This window comes from Syngnathus scovelli, chromosome 18, assembly GCF_024217435.2.
Source record: "Syngnathus scovelli strain Florida chromosome 18, RoL_Ssco_1.2, whole genome shotgun sequence".
In the NCBI taxonomy this organism is placed as follows: Eukaryota; Metazoa; Chordata; class Actinopteri; order Syngnathiformes; family Syngnathidae; genus Syngnathus; species Syngnathus scovelli.
Genome location: NC_090864.1, coordinates 10830753 through 10846393, shown reverse-complemented (window position 1 = coordinate 10846393; position 15641 = coordinate 10830753). Strand labels below are relative to the sequence as shown.

The 15641-nt window shown below is 43.8% G+C and overlaps 1 protein-coding gene across 3 annotated transcripts in view; it reads left to right on the top strand.

Annotated features, from left to right (window-relative positions):
- The first annotated feature begins 3061 nt into the window (after nucleotides 1-3061).
- The window catches only part of zfhx4 (zinc finger homeobox 4), a 69225-nt gene continuing 56645 nt past the window's right edge, over nucleotides 3062-15641 (top strand). The window contains exon 1 of one of the 3 annotated variants that reach the window (XM_049749946.2): nucleotides 3062-3278. The gene's annotated coding sequence lies outside the window, so the exon portion shown is untranslated. Of the gene's footprint in view, nucleotides 3375-5959; nucleotides 6391-15641 lie in introns of those variants that run through there. The other 2 variants (XM_049749945.2, XM_049749944.2) reach the window with 2 other exon arrangements.

The following is a 15641-nucleotide window of genomic DNA, read 5'->3' as shown; positions in this document are numbered from 1 at the left end:
ATCCCCGTTTGCAAAGGTGACCATGCACCATGACAGGTGTATCTTGGAATCGTACTAAGCGAGTACGAAGGCAGAATGTGAGTGCGTGATGTTTTTTCCCTCAGAAAATAGATTCACGCCTGGAGTCTTCATGCTCTTCCCTAAATTTGACATTTTTTATTTTAGGTTTTTAAATATGTGGAAATGTGTGTATTTTCGTGCCAGTCCTCCTTTAACGCAGCGATCAATATTATCCTTGTTTTCTGTCCACACACCATCATACATGTTTGTTTACAATGCCACATTTAACAGCAGTCAAATAATTTCCTCATTCTCAACGGGACTGATTATGTATTAAATGTATTTTTAAAATTATTTTCCTTTCTTCCATGCCTTTTGTAAAATTGAGGTCGGGGCATGAAAAAAAATGCAGAGCTCGGAGAAAGACGCACAGCTTTCAGAACAAATCACTGGTGAACTACTCTGTGTGCAATGATTGTGACATTTTGTTTGGAAGAAATAGTATGTAATTGAAGGGAGAAGTCAGTTATGCAACCGGGAGAAAAAGTCTGCATTTCAACCCAAATTGAAAACATAACAGGCTTCATGTTTGCGTGTGTGTTGAGGAGTCGCTTCCACCCTTGTCCACTGCTTGCTTTTTTTCCCTATAGAAAAATATGTTTACTCTTTTTAGTGGTTTTCTTCTTCAATCTAATAAAACAATTACATATTATATTTTTGTATTTTTATATATATATATATATAAATTAGTATCTTTGAATAGGTTGCGTGAAGGGCAGCCCAGCGCGTTAATCTGATGTCAGGATTTCAATGTGTTGGTATCAAATTGACATCTTGGTACTGACCATGTTGTTTCTGGCGTTGAGGTGGCCCACTGAGTGTTATGGAAGAGAAAGCGTGATGGGGAGGGGAGGGGGTGCATGGATGAATGGAGTGGGAAAAGTGCAGGGGTGACAGTCCCCCAGAGAGAGGCTGAGATCTAAAAGGACCTCTCGGACCACCAAATTGACATGTTCAAGCTTGTGGGTTGTCATGAAGGAAGCACTCTAATAAGCCGTGTGACAACATCTCGGGTCTTACTTCCATAAGGGTGGGCCTTCGCATTTAATTCTTTTTTATTGCTTTGATTACATTGTGAAAAGTACAGTATTTGCGAATTACATTCTTTTTTCGAGTTCTTTCCAATTTCTATGTTTGCTTTAGTTCTTTGCCATGAAGAGGGATCACACAGGTGCTATTGTTCCCATCTACTGCCGTGTTACGGCTCTATAAGTGCATGTGCCTGAGTGATAATCAATAGGATTCGCTGTGGAAGTGAATGTGTGTGTTGGGGCATCACGCGGGGGGGTGTTTGGGGGTACTTCTTTTTGTGTTCCCTTCCCCCCTCCTCCCCGAGTCCATATATGGAGGACAGTGACCGGGCGCGTGTCTATTAAAAAGGGATCAACAATGAAAAAGATGGCAGGAGCAAAGGGCCAAGTGGGAGGAGGGCGGCAGGGTGAGGTGAAGCTCAAAAGGAATCGCTGGTGCTGCTTTGGATCTTCCTGCCTGCGTTCATGTCCTCTTGTGAGGGGAGGCACAAAAAAAATCAGGAGGGGGGCGACCTCTGCTGAGTGACCCTAACGCCTACTTCCGACTTCCTCCCGCACGCCGCCACGACACATGTTCCTCTGCATCGCCAACATGGCAGCCTCTCTTGCTTGGCCCGCCAGCCTGGTTGAGGCCATTGATTTCTACCTATACAACAAACAGAGTGATACTGGGTGCCCCCCGCCCAACCCACCACCTTCTGAATCTCGACCCCTCCCTCCCCTTTCCCCAGAATCTAAACAGCTGTGGTCCCATGTAAATTTTACATGACTGGCACCTCATTTTACAACCACCCTCGCTGGCCCCTCCCCTCCCCAAGCCAACACATCCACACCCATCTCCATATCATGTTGCATTTGAATGCATTTTATGCAATCTCTCATGTGACAGTGAGCAAGAGGGCATTCCATTTATCCATATGCATATGTGATTGTGTTGGGCCACCAGTGCATGATTGTTGCATTCATAGGTTACATGATGCTGAAATGTGATATTTGTTATGAAAACAAAGAAAAGGTATAGGGTAGGTAGGCAGCTGCGGGAGATGATTTCCCTTGACCCCTAAAATGCAACGTAATCCAGTGTGCCCCCCTTTGATTGGGGCATTTTCCTGTCTTAATTGTTGTCATCAGTGCGGTGCACTATCAGCGGGCATCTGGAAGTACTTACAAGTCTGTGGTCCCCCCCCCCCCCCCCCCAAAAAAAAAGGGGGGGGGGCTCTCAAATGCTCACTAAGATTACTCAAGCATGGTTAAATTTGAGAGATTTAATTTGGCTTATTAAAAAAAAGCAAAGATGCAGTTTGTGTCAGCAATCAAATGTGTCATCAATAGTTAGCCTGACAAAAGGTGGGGTGTCCGTTTGGGGCTTGTTGGCTAAGCTGCGATCAGAAAGAGCAAGGCAAAGGTCTGCATTGGTACTCTTTGTTTTCAGTACAGACACCACAAGTCCCCCCAACCCAACCCAACCCACCCCACCCCACTCTCTCTCTCTCTCTCTCCCTCACTGTCTCTCCCTCAAAGTGGAGCGGAAGAGTGGGCTGATACCGGTCTCATGTTGCGTATGGATTTTCGTTTATATAATCGATCGAAATGTCCCAATACATTGATTTTGGGTTCAGTGTTTTACAAACAAGCGTTTATGGGTCTCGATTTTGTGTTAGGACTGATTCCAATGTGACGATGATGCGCAAACTCGTCTGGATAGTTGTTTTTTTTAAGATTTAAAAATTAATTGAAGACTTAATTTTAAGAAATGACAATATTAGTAAATTGTATTAAACTGGCTTGAGGGTGATTGGGGTTAACGTGAAAAAATACAATATGTGCTTCCTCTCCTTAATCAAATAAAGTGGTGTAAAACACACACATGCGCGCACAGACGCGCGCGCCCGCGCACACACATACACAAAGCATTTCCTTCCCGGTGAATTTCTCCTTGAATTATATGCCATCACTAGTGTGTGTGATTGCGGAATATTAAATTAAAGTGGGATAAGTCGGCACCGAGGCAGGCTGCGTCCAATCCGCAACTCATTTCCCGTGTTGGAGCAGCGCATCACTGCTCCTCTGCTCTCAATGACAATGTGCCAAATGTGCGCATTTTGAACAACACTTTCCATATGCTATTATCGGATCGCTACTGAGCAAGAGAAAGACTGCAAAAAAACGGAATGCTTTATACCAAAGGTACCAAGAATCTTCACTTTTTCCCCTCCATTTATTCTCCTCCTCAGCTGGCTTTGTGGTGTTTGTGATCTTTTTTGATGGGTGATTTTAAACGAGGTAAGAAAGGGTACATTTGATTTTTTTCATAGATTGCACATTAGTGTCTGGTGGCTTTAGGGGGAGTTTATGGTCAACCATGTATGGTTAAAATTATTGTGTTTTTCGTTGCTTTTTTATTTTATTCCTTTTATGGCTTACGTGCATGAGTGTTGCTGATTGTTCGGGAAAGCGAGACTTTTAAAGACAGGATGCTGTGAAATTAAAGAGAAATTTCTCTTTTTATTTCATTTGGTGTTTGTTGGGATACAACTTCACCACTTTGACAGTTGATTTAATTTTAATATGTACATGCACTGATTTTGGGATGATTTTCACCCTTGTGTTTTTGCCATATTACACACATTATTATCGAGCCCAATTGAAAATTGTTCCTTTATTTCTTATTTTGTTTTTGTACGTGTGTGTGCGCGCGCGCCTGTGTGTCGGTGTGTGTGTGTGCTTGTGTGTGTGTGTATGCGTGTGAAATAGAGAGAGACTTGGCCAGTGGGTCACTGCATGTGGCAGGTAGTGGGTGGCAGTTGTGAGCTTTTTGGCGTGTTTTTGGGTGGATTCTTATGAGTCACAGTGGGTCAGCTGTGTGCTATATCGGGCAAAAAAAGGTGCGTCTTTTCAAACACTGAATTGGGGGTGTTTTTGTGAAAAGATGAGCTACATCTGATATTTCTTTTCATCATTAATACAAGGGTGGCAAATAAAAAGCATGCATTTTTATTACCACATTTTTTTACACTTTACATAGGTGACTGTGTTTTGCCATATTTACACTAGACAAGTGAACGCATGTAAAGTAACAAATAAAATACAATAACATCAGTGTTTAAAGATATAACTTTGATGGCTACAAATAAATACAAATGAGGTTGATTTTATTCCATACATTACAGTATATCTAACACGCACTCAGACATTTAATAAGAGCGGCGTTTATGGATAAATTATGAATCGAGGATACTGCTGTTATGGATATTAGACATAGAAATATGCGCCCTATTTCAAAGTGGTCCTCCGGAGTCGGAGCATCGTCTGCGGGTAGGAAGAAAGGAAACCAAGATGGCTTAGGAGTCGGAGGAATTTGACTTAAAGATGAGAGGGATAGCCAATGTCACGTCCTTAAATTATGACATCCCCTATTTTAATTGAGGAAAATAAAAAAAAAACGAAGACAAAGTCATAAGAAGCATAAGAAAAGAGCACCAGGATGCTCCTTGAAATTAAAAGAGAAATCGATGTTTTATGACTATACCGTACTCCTCCGTTTCGGGCTTTAATTTATGCAATGAAGAATAGGTCCGCGCTTGACAAGCAAACCGCCGGTGCGCTATTCTTGAACATCCGTCACACGAGCGATTCCGCTGGACTCTCGGGGCCGCCTGTGAACGATGCGTCGGCCGGCTTTTGCAGGCTGCGAACCCCCCTGGAGGACAGGGAGGCAGCTGCAGCAGTAGCAGCTTCGGATCCGGTGAGAAAGTGACGGTCTCGGACCCCCCCCCCCCCCCCCCCCCCCCCCCCCCCCCCCCCTCTGCACCCCCCGCCCCACCCTCTCTCTCTTTTGGTGTCAAAAGATCTGTCCCAAGCCAGAATAACCAAGCCTGGGGGTCGTGTGGCTTCTGGAGGATCCAGTCCGGTCCGTGCATGGCTGCAAAGTGGAGCAAGTGGTTCACTTGCCAGTAGCAGCCTTATCATCACATCCCAAGCCTTGGTTCACTTCACCCCAGCTTCGATTTTTTTTCGCCCCCACCAAGGCGAACCAGATCTCTTGATTTTCTCCTCTATAGAGGAAGTCTTTCTCGAGCCTATAAGCCGACATTGAGGAAACACACAGTAAACACTTTGCATTGAAACGCTCAATAGGGGCACTTTGTGGTGCGTCTTCGAATGAGGGCGCGCGCGCGCGGGGGGTGGAGGGGGGTACAACGTGTACAGTATTTTTTGGCTCTTGTGAACCCACATGGGCCCCTTGATAGTCCTGAAGGGGCAGCACAGCGATCACACACACCCCTTGACACATTAACACAATGCAAAGAATGTGTACTGTCTTTGGAGAATTTTTGCAGTGTGTGCATGCGTGATTTTGATTTGCAGAGTTATTTAAAAAAAAAAAAAGAGGACTCAAAAAGACGCACAGGCAAATTTGTTCACAAGTGTTTATGTTTTAGCTCTATACTAAACCTCTTAAATTGCGGTAGCTTAGTATATATTCATTTTCTTGGCAAAACATGTTAGATCAGTGTAAAATATGCCTTTGCTTGTGCATCCTGATCATTTCTCCCATTGTTCTGCGTGTCATAGTCGAGATTAACATAAACAATGTTTATTGAGTTATGGCTTTACGATTTATATTCCACTCCTTTTGCTCTCCGTGGACCTTTTGTGGTCGTCCCGTTTGCATTGTGGGGACTGTTGATCAACTCACTAATTACACTTATTTTTCCTCTCTCCGCCTCCTCTTCCTCTGCACCCTCCCTCTCTCTCTCCCTCTCTCTCTCTCTCTCACTCTCTCTCTCTCTCTCTCTCGCTCTCTCTCTCTCTCTCTCTCTCTCTCTCTCTCTCGCTCTCTCTCTCGCTCTCTCTCTCTCTCTCGCTCTCTCTCGCCGTCTCTCGACCCATTCCCAGCGTGCATATCGGGAAATGGACACACAAAGACATGCGCACTCAACTTAATCAGCCATTTTTTTAAAAACAGGGCTAAAACGATAATAATTAGCAGAATAAAGACATATCGGATTTTCATTTCCTTTCCACCTCGGCGTTTGGTGAGCCTCCGTCCACAGGAGAAAGCGCGTATGCAGCCCCGTCGACACGTCGTCTCACCGCCACCGGAACCAAAATAAGGGACTCTAAGACCGCTTGACGTTTGTGATTTTTCCCCCCTCTCCCTTTTCCCCATCATAAAGTGGGAGGATTATTTCAATTTCACCTGTTTTTCGTAATTGTCTTCGTGAGCTGGATGTGACGGTTTTGCACGAGCAAGAGCGAAGAGGAGCGGAGGTGGAGGCTTTGGAGGGGGAAGAAAGTAAGTTCTCTCCTTTAACTTTTATTGAGTAGTTGGCTCGGTGTGTGCGCTCCATCTACGGCTCGCCTATCGATTATCTATCTGGCTGCTGGTTCACTGACACCGGGGCAGTTTGGAGAACAGGTGTTAGATGCCGTGTCTTCTCTCTTTTTTTTTTTTTTTTTAACGAGAGTGCACAGTGGAGGCGGATGTGGAGCCCGGTGTTGTCCGTGCATCTCCGGCAATTTGGCTGCAGCCACTCTGGGTGACTGCCAGCCTCGGAGGAGCGCTTTACGCACGGCTCCGGGACCACAGTCGACCTCTTAAGGTCGCTCCCGAAGCTTTCAGGAGCTCGAGCCGGACAAATACCCGCAACTGTCCCGCTAGACATTTTCGCTGCTTTTGTGAATCCTTTTCCAGTTTGTCGGCTTTCTCGGACAGCAATCCCCCTCCCCTTCACTTCCTTCACGTTTCATACCCATTTTTGGACGCTACTCGGATCTTTGTCCATTGGAAACACCTCGAATGCAAAGAAGTGAACAAAACATTTTTCTTTTAAATAACGAGTTTTAAAAAATGCGCACGCGTTCACCTGCTACTCTTTGAGAAAAAAACACGGAAAAGTGGTCACACTTCCACTATCGGGATGTATTCCGGTTGGGGTGCCTGTGAGGGAGAAGCGTCTGTCGGGCAGCTGATTGCAAGGCGAGACCCGGGGAGAGCGGCTCACCTTCCCGGTGTCAGCGTGAGGAAGATCGGAGAGAATAAAAACGCTATTTCCCCACTTTATTCCATTGATCTAATCAAATAATACATTTGAACCCTTTTACCAATTAAAACATATTCGTAATTTATCATTAAATTGTACGTCTCAAACATATTTAATAAACTGTGCATCCGTGCGTTTATGTTATATTTTTTGAACGTGTCAAATGTTTTGTTTTCTTCATTTTTGCTCTTTTTTGTGGAGAAAGACGTCTGAAAGTGGGGCACAAGTGACAGGTCGTGGGATTGGGTGGAGGTCATCGATTGCACAGAAAAAAAAAACATCAGGGCCGAGGGGCCAGTCTGTCTCCAAACTGAGTTTATAACCGTGTAGGGTGTGTGTGTGTGTGCGCGCGCGCGTGCGCGTTTGTGCGTGCGTACGCGTGTGCGTACCCGTGCGCGTTTGTGCGTGCGTATGCGTGTGTGCACGCGTGTATCTTTCAATGCAAGACGACCTTTTTTTTTTATAACTAAAATCTATTTCGGTCCCCAGTCTGTCTTTTAATTCAGATTTAAGCACGTACGTGACTTAGTTAGGATTTCTTAATGTTATTTAACTCTAAATATAGTATTTTATTAGAGTTTAATTGAATATTATATGCAAATTACTAATCTTACAATTAGAAGAGTTTCTGTGAATTATACGAGGGTGGACTATTACTTAAATAAAATAATGACTATTGTTTTTATCATTATGAAACTGTGATTGATTTAAAAAATGTAATTTTTCTAAAAAAATAGCAATAATCAATATTCACACTTTTAATTGAATGTATTAAGCTTTTGTGAATAGATTTTAATTATCAAATTTAAAAAAGGCTCATTGAGCCAAATAAAAATCACAATACGAGATGAAATGACTCTAATTGCATTGAATTTCATCAGTTAATGATCCTATTGTCTCACTCTTATTTTCCTGTCTTGCAAATGAGTTCTTTTTTAAGGTTTGTTTGCAGAAGCGAGTCCCTTGTTTTTGTTTTTCCTTTGCACGATGTCTTAGCTCTATCAAAGGCTTGAGCGTGTATCTCTGCATGTTAGTTAAGCAGCTCGCTGTATTCATTTTACCCATAGCGGTGGAAGGGAGCGATGAGAAGGGAGGGGGTAGAAAGGAAAAAAAAAACAGTGGGAGAGAGATGGGCTGAGGACAATAGCTGTTGGCTTGAAAATGCTTCTTGATTATTAAAAGCTAATGCATTTGCAGTATTGCAGCCTTCATTAAGGGTGCACACGCCAGGGAGGAGGGGCTGGAGGGGGATGAGAGGTTACAGGGAGGAGGAGATGATGGGAGATGGAGAGAGCGAGAGGGAGACAAGAGGAGGGGGGGTGAGTCTGTCCTATAACTCCTGGGCCCGAGACACATGCAGCAAGAAGATTGGCTCGAGCCTCTCCTAGGGGTCGACAATGTGTCATTTCCACCCAGCTAGATTGCCCTCTGCCTATCTGATATTAATGTGCAAATCAATATTTCAGGGATTAAATTTCCCTTCTTCATTTTTTATGGTTTCTACCTCAATAAGTCTCCCGTCTAATAGAGGAGGCTGGATGATTTAGAAGCCTTTGCTGCTGCTGCTGAGAGAGAGACAGCGAGAAAAAGAGAGAGAGAGAGAGAGAGAGAGAGAGACAGCAGCGAGTGAGAGAGGAGCTTTGCAACAAGGCTATCGCTGCATTTTAATGTTCATCTCAGTGAATCCCCATAGGCCTTCAGTAAGGAGGGCTGTATCGCCGCTTTACACCGTAAAGACACCCAATTTGCCTAAAAAGGCAGAAAGAAAAAAAAAATATCAGTCCGGTTGAATACATAAGACGCTGTGTAATCCAAGTAGCAGGTATTAGCAAAAAGAACCCCCCTCTTCTACATCCAAACTGTCATGGCTGAGGGAACACTACACGGCGGCCTGCTCGCTCTAACCATATTCCTCCATCCTCTCACTCATCCTCTTTTATATTTGCATAGAATAGCGTTTCAAGATCAAGCAACATCTGGCATATGTGTGCACGTTGCTACACAATGGCCGCAGTAATCATCAGTGAATGGACGAGCATGGTATGTTTATAGTCATAATGCCGCATCTCATTGACAGTCAACTAAATGAGCCTTTCGACTCCCTACAGACTTTCATTAAAGAGCGTGTGCGCCGATAGGTGTGTTTGTTTAATCCTCCTTCCTGTACCATCTGCTAGGTGCATGCATATACATGTGTGTCCAGGGTGTGTGTGTGGGGGGGACCCCAAATTTTCTTTCCCTGCTTATTCAGCCTTATTTTTATTTTTTTTTTAAACATACGCTTGATAGGGGAGTGAGAAAACAAGTGAGGAGAGGGAGAAAGCGACAGAGGAAGAGGCACAAAGGAGCTCTAATTGTAGCACGACCGCTTGGCTTCCTCCCGATTCACGGCCATTACACTGTGAAAGGCACAACCGCCTTGTCGTGTATTATCAAAACGCCGAGCCTACACACACTTTTGTTTCTGGGCTGTGTCTCGTAGCCCCGCCACCCTTGACGTCAACATTTTTCTCATATAAATAAACACAAGATGGACATATAATTGTAATGGTGGCCGAATGCACAAATTGAGTTCTCGCAGGTGTGTGTGTGTTCTGTTTGTTGTTTTTCCGTGTTGTGAGGGGCAAAGGAAGCTCAGAAGTGTGCTGCAGTTCAGCGTTGCGTCTAAAAGGACGGGAGGGCTGGCGGCGGCGGCGGTGATGCTTGGATGTGGATGTGTGTGTGTGTGTGGGGGGGGGCTTTCCTGTGTCAAGCCTGGGGCACCACCAAGCGAACACACACACACACACACACACACACACACATGCGCTCTCCCTATCACAGAGGAGGGTTAAAGACTTGGAATAAGATCAAGCCTCTCCGTAGCTCCTGGGGAGGGTGCTTGTGAGTATGCGAGTTTTAGTGTAATTAGCACTTAATTATATTAACATATGCAAATTGTTAAGCGCGAGGAGGGCTTGTAGCGCCGGTGGGTATGTGGGCTGGGATACAAGTGGTTCTATTGTAGTGCCACGGCAGGGAGAAAGAATAATGGCGAGCACATAACCAGCTCGCTTATGTAAATCTCTGGCTGGCCGCTTTGCCAAATTTCATTAGTCGCCATGACAACCTGCTTAATTGTGCTGACTAATGTCCCATGATCTGCTGCCAGTCAGGATGGATGTCACCCTCACCCCAAGACACGCACAAACATGAGAAGGTTAGAGTGCGAGAGGCCCAACTGTCCAGATTAAAGTCGCTCTTATTTGCGTACACGCTCCTCTTGTAGCCGCATTTGCATATTTCCCAAAAATCCCCCAGCATGTCTGCTTGTCTGCTGTGTGTGCATCGCATGTGGTGTCAATGTGTGGCGGGTGGATTTCGGGGGTGGGGGGGGGCTTTGGTTGGACGACAGCGGTTCAGTGGTGTGTCACATGTGTAACGTCTGCTCAGACTGGCACTGAGACATGGCGGAGTTTGTTTTTGATTATGCGACACGACTGGGATTCTGTCAAGTCAAACAAACTCGTATAAAAACAACATATGGCATTGTGCCTTTTAAAACTTGGGTTCCATACAAATATGTCATTGTGACACGCCGTGGACAAATCTAGTAGGTAAAGATCGGGCCTAGCTGCTGCTACTAGTAGTTGCATGCTAATCCTGTTTTTTGACAGCAACGTAAACTGATATAATTGCTTTTCAGAGGCAAGGTCGGCAGTTTATACAAGTGTGAAAGCACGGGAAAGGGGATTAGCATTATTTTGCATAATGCTGGCCGGGCGCTGAATGGGGCATTGAATGCTTGACTGGGTGACAGAGATGAAAGGGAGATGAAATGCTGTACCCCTCTACCCCCTCCCCTCCCCACCCGCCTCAGCCCTGCTGTCTCTAGGCGCTGTTGTCGGTAGCAAACTGGCAGCACCGAGTGCCTGGCCGCTGTTTTGGTGTCCGTTTCAGATGCCAGCAGATGTAAGCTGTCATGTAAGGCAATATGTAGAAGACAGCCTTCACTTAAAACCTCTTGTGCAATTATGTCGTGGCTCAGGTAGCCGCACAATCGTTTCGACTGTTCTAACATCGGGGTGGATTTGTTGGGATACTGTCTTGTTACCGCGGACGAGAAAAGCAGGTGTGTTTTATGGTGCTCCGTGAGGGCTAGCGGGCCGGGTGACACGGCTTCAAATTGCCACCGTCACTTCCATGTGACCCGAGTCGACTTTTGTGACTAATTTATGATCAACCGTCGGTATCGGCCATTGCGTCTGCTGTATGGAAATGATCCCGGGTCGAAGTGGTGGGTATGGAAGGATGGGGGGCACAATATGGCGGAGAACATGCAAGGCCACAAAGGCAGAAGCGGTCTGTTTTTGTTGCCTGTTATTGGACAGGATCTTCTTTCTTTGACCTTTTGCACGCCTTTGCTCGCTTTTCATATGCAAATGGGGGCCAGACCAGAGGAGGAAACACGCTAGAGCCGAGTGGAGGAGGACAAAGACTTCCCCTCTCTCTCTCTCTCTCTCTCTCTCTCTCGCTCTCTCTGTTGTGCATCTCCACTTTTTCCTGCCTCTTCCCCTTCTCAAGCAACATGACAGACTTTGGCGTGAAAGGAAGTGAACGCTGGCTGTGTAGGAGAGGTGGCGATAGCAATCTGGCTGTGACCCTTACCACGAGCTAGGATCAAGTAGGCTGGGGATCCCGAGTGTTTACGTGGAGTGGGCCTTTGTTGTGTCATGCAGATGGCGAGCGCTTCAACTGTCATAGGTAGTCAGCCGTATGGTTATGCAGAAGAGCCATGGCAGATGTGTCGGAACTATCATGCAGGCTGATAGTTATCTCTCAGCAGTTGTCCATAATAAAGCAGGAAGTAGGTTTGATAGCTTCTCTCCACGAAACGTGTTTTCAATCGATCAGCAATAGTCATTATTTTATTTTTATAATGATAATATAATTCCATACATATGAATTTGTTTAAAACATACAGTATAATTTGATTTTATTTCCACTGTTTAAAGAAACTGAAACGCACACATTAAAAAAAATATGTGGAAAAAAATGCATATGACCAATTATTTCTTTATTTAAGCCACAATAAAACTTGTGCAAATTAATTTTGCATTTTTGTAGCTTTATATTTAAATAACTCCACTTTCATTCCATTTCCGACATTCCTTATCTTGGATCTCTAGCTTGTACTTTCTTCTGGCTCCTGATTGGCCCAAACGGCTTTGTCCGGGTTTATAGCACCACCTGTGGGCCGAGACCTCTCGTGTTAAAACACCATTACTTTGGAAAGAATAATAATGAAAAAAAAAAAAGAGTGGAGATAGAGTAAATGTGCATTCTCTGGTGGGGTAAAAGGATACTAATGCAGTTAAGACAACGTCGCGCGAGCTAGCATAATACGCCAGCGCAACGCTGTTTAGCATGACACGGTTTCAGGTCTTCTTTTCAAGGCTGTGTTATGGGAAGGGGGCATGTTATCTGTAGGAAATGTAATTTTTGTCCTCATTGAAATCGTACATTATTGAGCCCGGTTATCTAAATGTTTTTGTTGCTGTTGGTCTCGCGCCAGTCGGGATTGTGTTACCCCCACTCTCTCTCATCTCGCTGGGCCTTCATCAATCTCTTCAGGGAAAACAGAAAGAGGGGATTTTTTCCCCTCTTCTCCTTCGCTCACTATGTTCTCAGTCCTTTTTCTCAGGCTCTCCTGCCTGCTCAGCATCTACTCCAGGATATTAGCTATGGGGCTGGCTATTTAATGCAGAATATTATGCTGATTCTTTGCGTTTCAAAGTGGAAGTGCGGAGATTTCATGGACCAACTGAGCCGTGGTTCTCAGTTTTAGGTCAAACAAAATGGACCGCCGCCAGGCAAAAAAGAGGCTTCCCTTTTATGCTATATTGTCTGTTTGCTTGTCTCTTTGCTAGTGTCTGTCATGTGTTCTTTGTCATCCCTCTTTCCATCCCCTGCATGAGTTCCTCCCCATTGACAGCCATGAAATGTCACATTTGCAGCGACTGTTAATCGCAAACATTCATCCACTTCGAGAAACTTTTTCTGTCATGCTGCACATTCGCCACACCGCTTGTCTTATGTTTTTCTTAAACCGACTAAAGACTAACTACTTTTAAAAAGAAATGTTAATGCAGAATCTCCAGCTGTTGGTTAAAGGTCAAACTAACAGAGCCTGGAAAGATGCCATTAATTAGAATGGGAAACAAAAGCTGCTGAATGAATGACTAAGTTTGCAGAAGGTTGGATGCCACAATAGCACAAGATGTCTCATGACAAATGATACATTCTCCTCCTTGTTTGCCAAAGACAAAGACGCAGATTGAAGAGCACAATCATAGGACATTTGCGCATTAGGAGGAAAATTGGGTTGCGTATCAAATGAGAAAAAAAAAAAATCCACACGGAAAAACTGTGTTGCGTATCAAATGAATACAAAAAAATAATCCACACATTTGTATCTGTCATTCGCGTGAAATCAGTTATCCTCTCTCCGCGTCCGTCCGTGCATGTTCTCCAGCTTTAATGGAAGTGGCTGCCGTGATGATTGGCGTTTGCGATTCCTGCAGGCGATTGCGCAGGAATACCAGGGCCACTGGCGGGGGCTCGTCAGGGAATAAGTGGCTAATTAATTATGCATGGCTGGTGGGTTTAAACAACAGTGTAATGAAAAAAGAGGCAAGTTTACCAACGCATTTAGCTGGAGCTCCATGAAGACATTAGCTCTAATAATGATAAGCACGTGACAGGAGTAATTAAAAGAAATATTTCCCTCAACAAGTTGGAATTGAACTATACAGGATACGGAAAGAAAAGTTGCTGTACGTGCCATTTTGTAATGCCTTGAGATCTCTGTTTTTCTTTTCTTTTTTTTTTCTTCTAGTGGAATGATCTAAAACAGGCAAGCATGTGTCTCCACATCTCCCCTGGGGAGGCTCCAGCCAACACTATCCCTCTCAAACCCGGACTTTTCCTGCCTGGCACCGGCCATGGAATAATCTTTAATTATTTGCTTTTTAAAGGGAGGGGAAAAAATGAGGCTTTTTGTGTAACGGTGGAGAAAAAGAAGAAGAGCAGCGCGGGTGCAGGAATGTTCCTGTGTATGAAATTGTAGGTATTAACATGGGCGGTTTTTGTCAGTGGTTTTGCCTGATGAATCAGCGCTCTGCCCCTAGACTAAATAAAAAACGGGGCGCTTTGTCTTGTGTCATCCTCATTTGGATGAGCAGATAGAAGAAGGCTGTGCGGGAATTGTTAAAAAAACAAAGCGGGCTTCTTTTGCTTCGCACACTATACCAAACAAGTGTCAGGAAATGCTGATGGATCGTCTTGAGTTTTTATAGTGTTATTATAAATGTAAAAACAGAACTATTAAAGTAGTAATAAAACCCTTTTAAAACTCTTTTTTAAGTTGGAATAAATTTGAAAATGTAAGATGACTCCTTCACCATAGTTTCTTCCATATATTTTTGATGTGGATATTTTTTACATCGCTTGGTACCTAATAGCATAATTTCATAGAGTGAGCAGAAAGGTAAAGGGTCCATTTCATCCAGGTTCTCCTTTCAACAGGCCGGCATGGTGTTTATTTGATTAAGGGATATTTCAGCGCTAAACTAAAAACCACACTTACTACATCTGACAGTTGTTTGTTTGTAGTAAAATCAAATTATAATGTTTTTTTGTTTTTTTTCCACACGTCAACCTTATCACCTCACCCCAATGAAATTCTCTCCGCGCTCTCTCATGGTAACCAGAAACAAAACCATGATAGCTTAAATAACAACTATGGTTTCCTTGTATTTTTTTTTTTTTTTGTGTGTGAGAAGAAGGCAAACTAACAACAGCTGTCAGAAAGAAAAAAAAAAAGGGAGGGGGGGGGCATCGGGTTGTTTAAAAAGCAAATGGCTTTGGTCTAAAGTTCATTTGGAAACCTCTCTAATTAAATATAGAGCCAAAAGCTTAAGTTAATTAGTAATTCCCTGGGTCCAGAAATTAGACTTGCTGCGAGTATTCTAGGCAAAAGGTTTGTGGTGTTTTGTTGTGTATCCAGCAGCATATTCATGCTCTTTGTTTGACTTTTTATTTTATTTATTTTTCTTCTGATGGTTAAGTGAGGTGCGCATAGTTTTTGGCGTCTGTCTGAGTACCGACCCCATTATTATGTTTAGGAAGAAAATAGCAAGAACTGAGTAAAACAGGAGTGGTGGTTGAACCAGTATTAGTGATAATCTCGAAAATAGCAGGATTGATCGCAAGTCAAGAAATATTATATAGTTTTGGAGTACAGTGTTCCCTCGATGATCACTATATACTTTCCCAAAAATGCCCTTGAAATCCAAATCTTTATTCATATATATTTATATATATGTTCTCTCTTCCATGAGGATGATGAAGAAGAAGCAGAACCTGGATGTTTTCGCAACATTTTACTTAATAACGTCAACACAGGGCTCTTTAAATCACTGAATTGCACCTTTGGCTAAATATGCAATATTACATTACACAA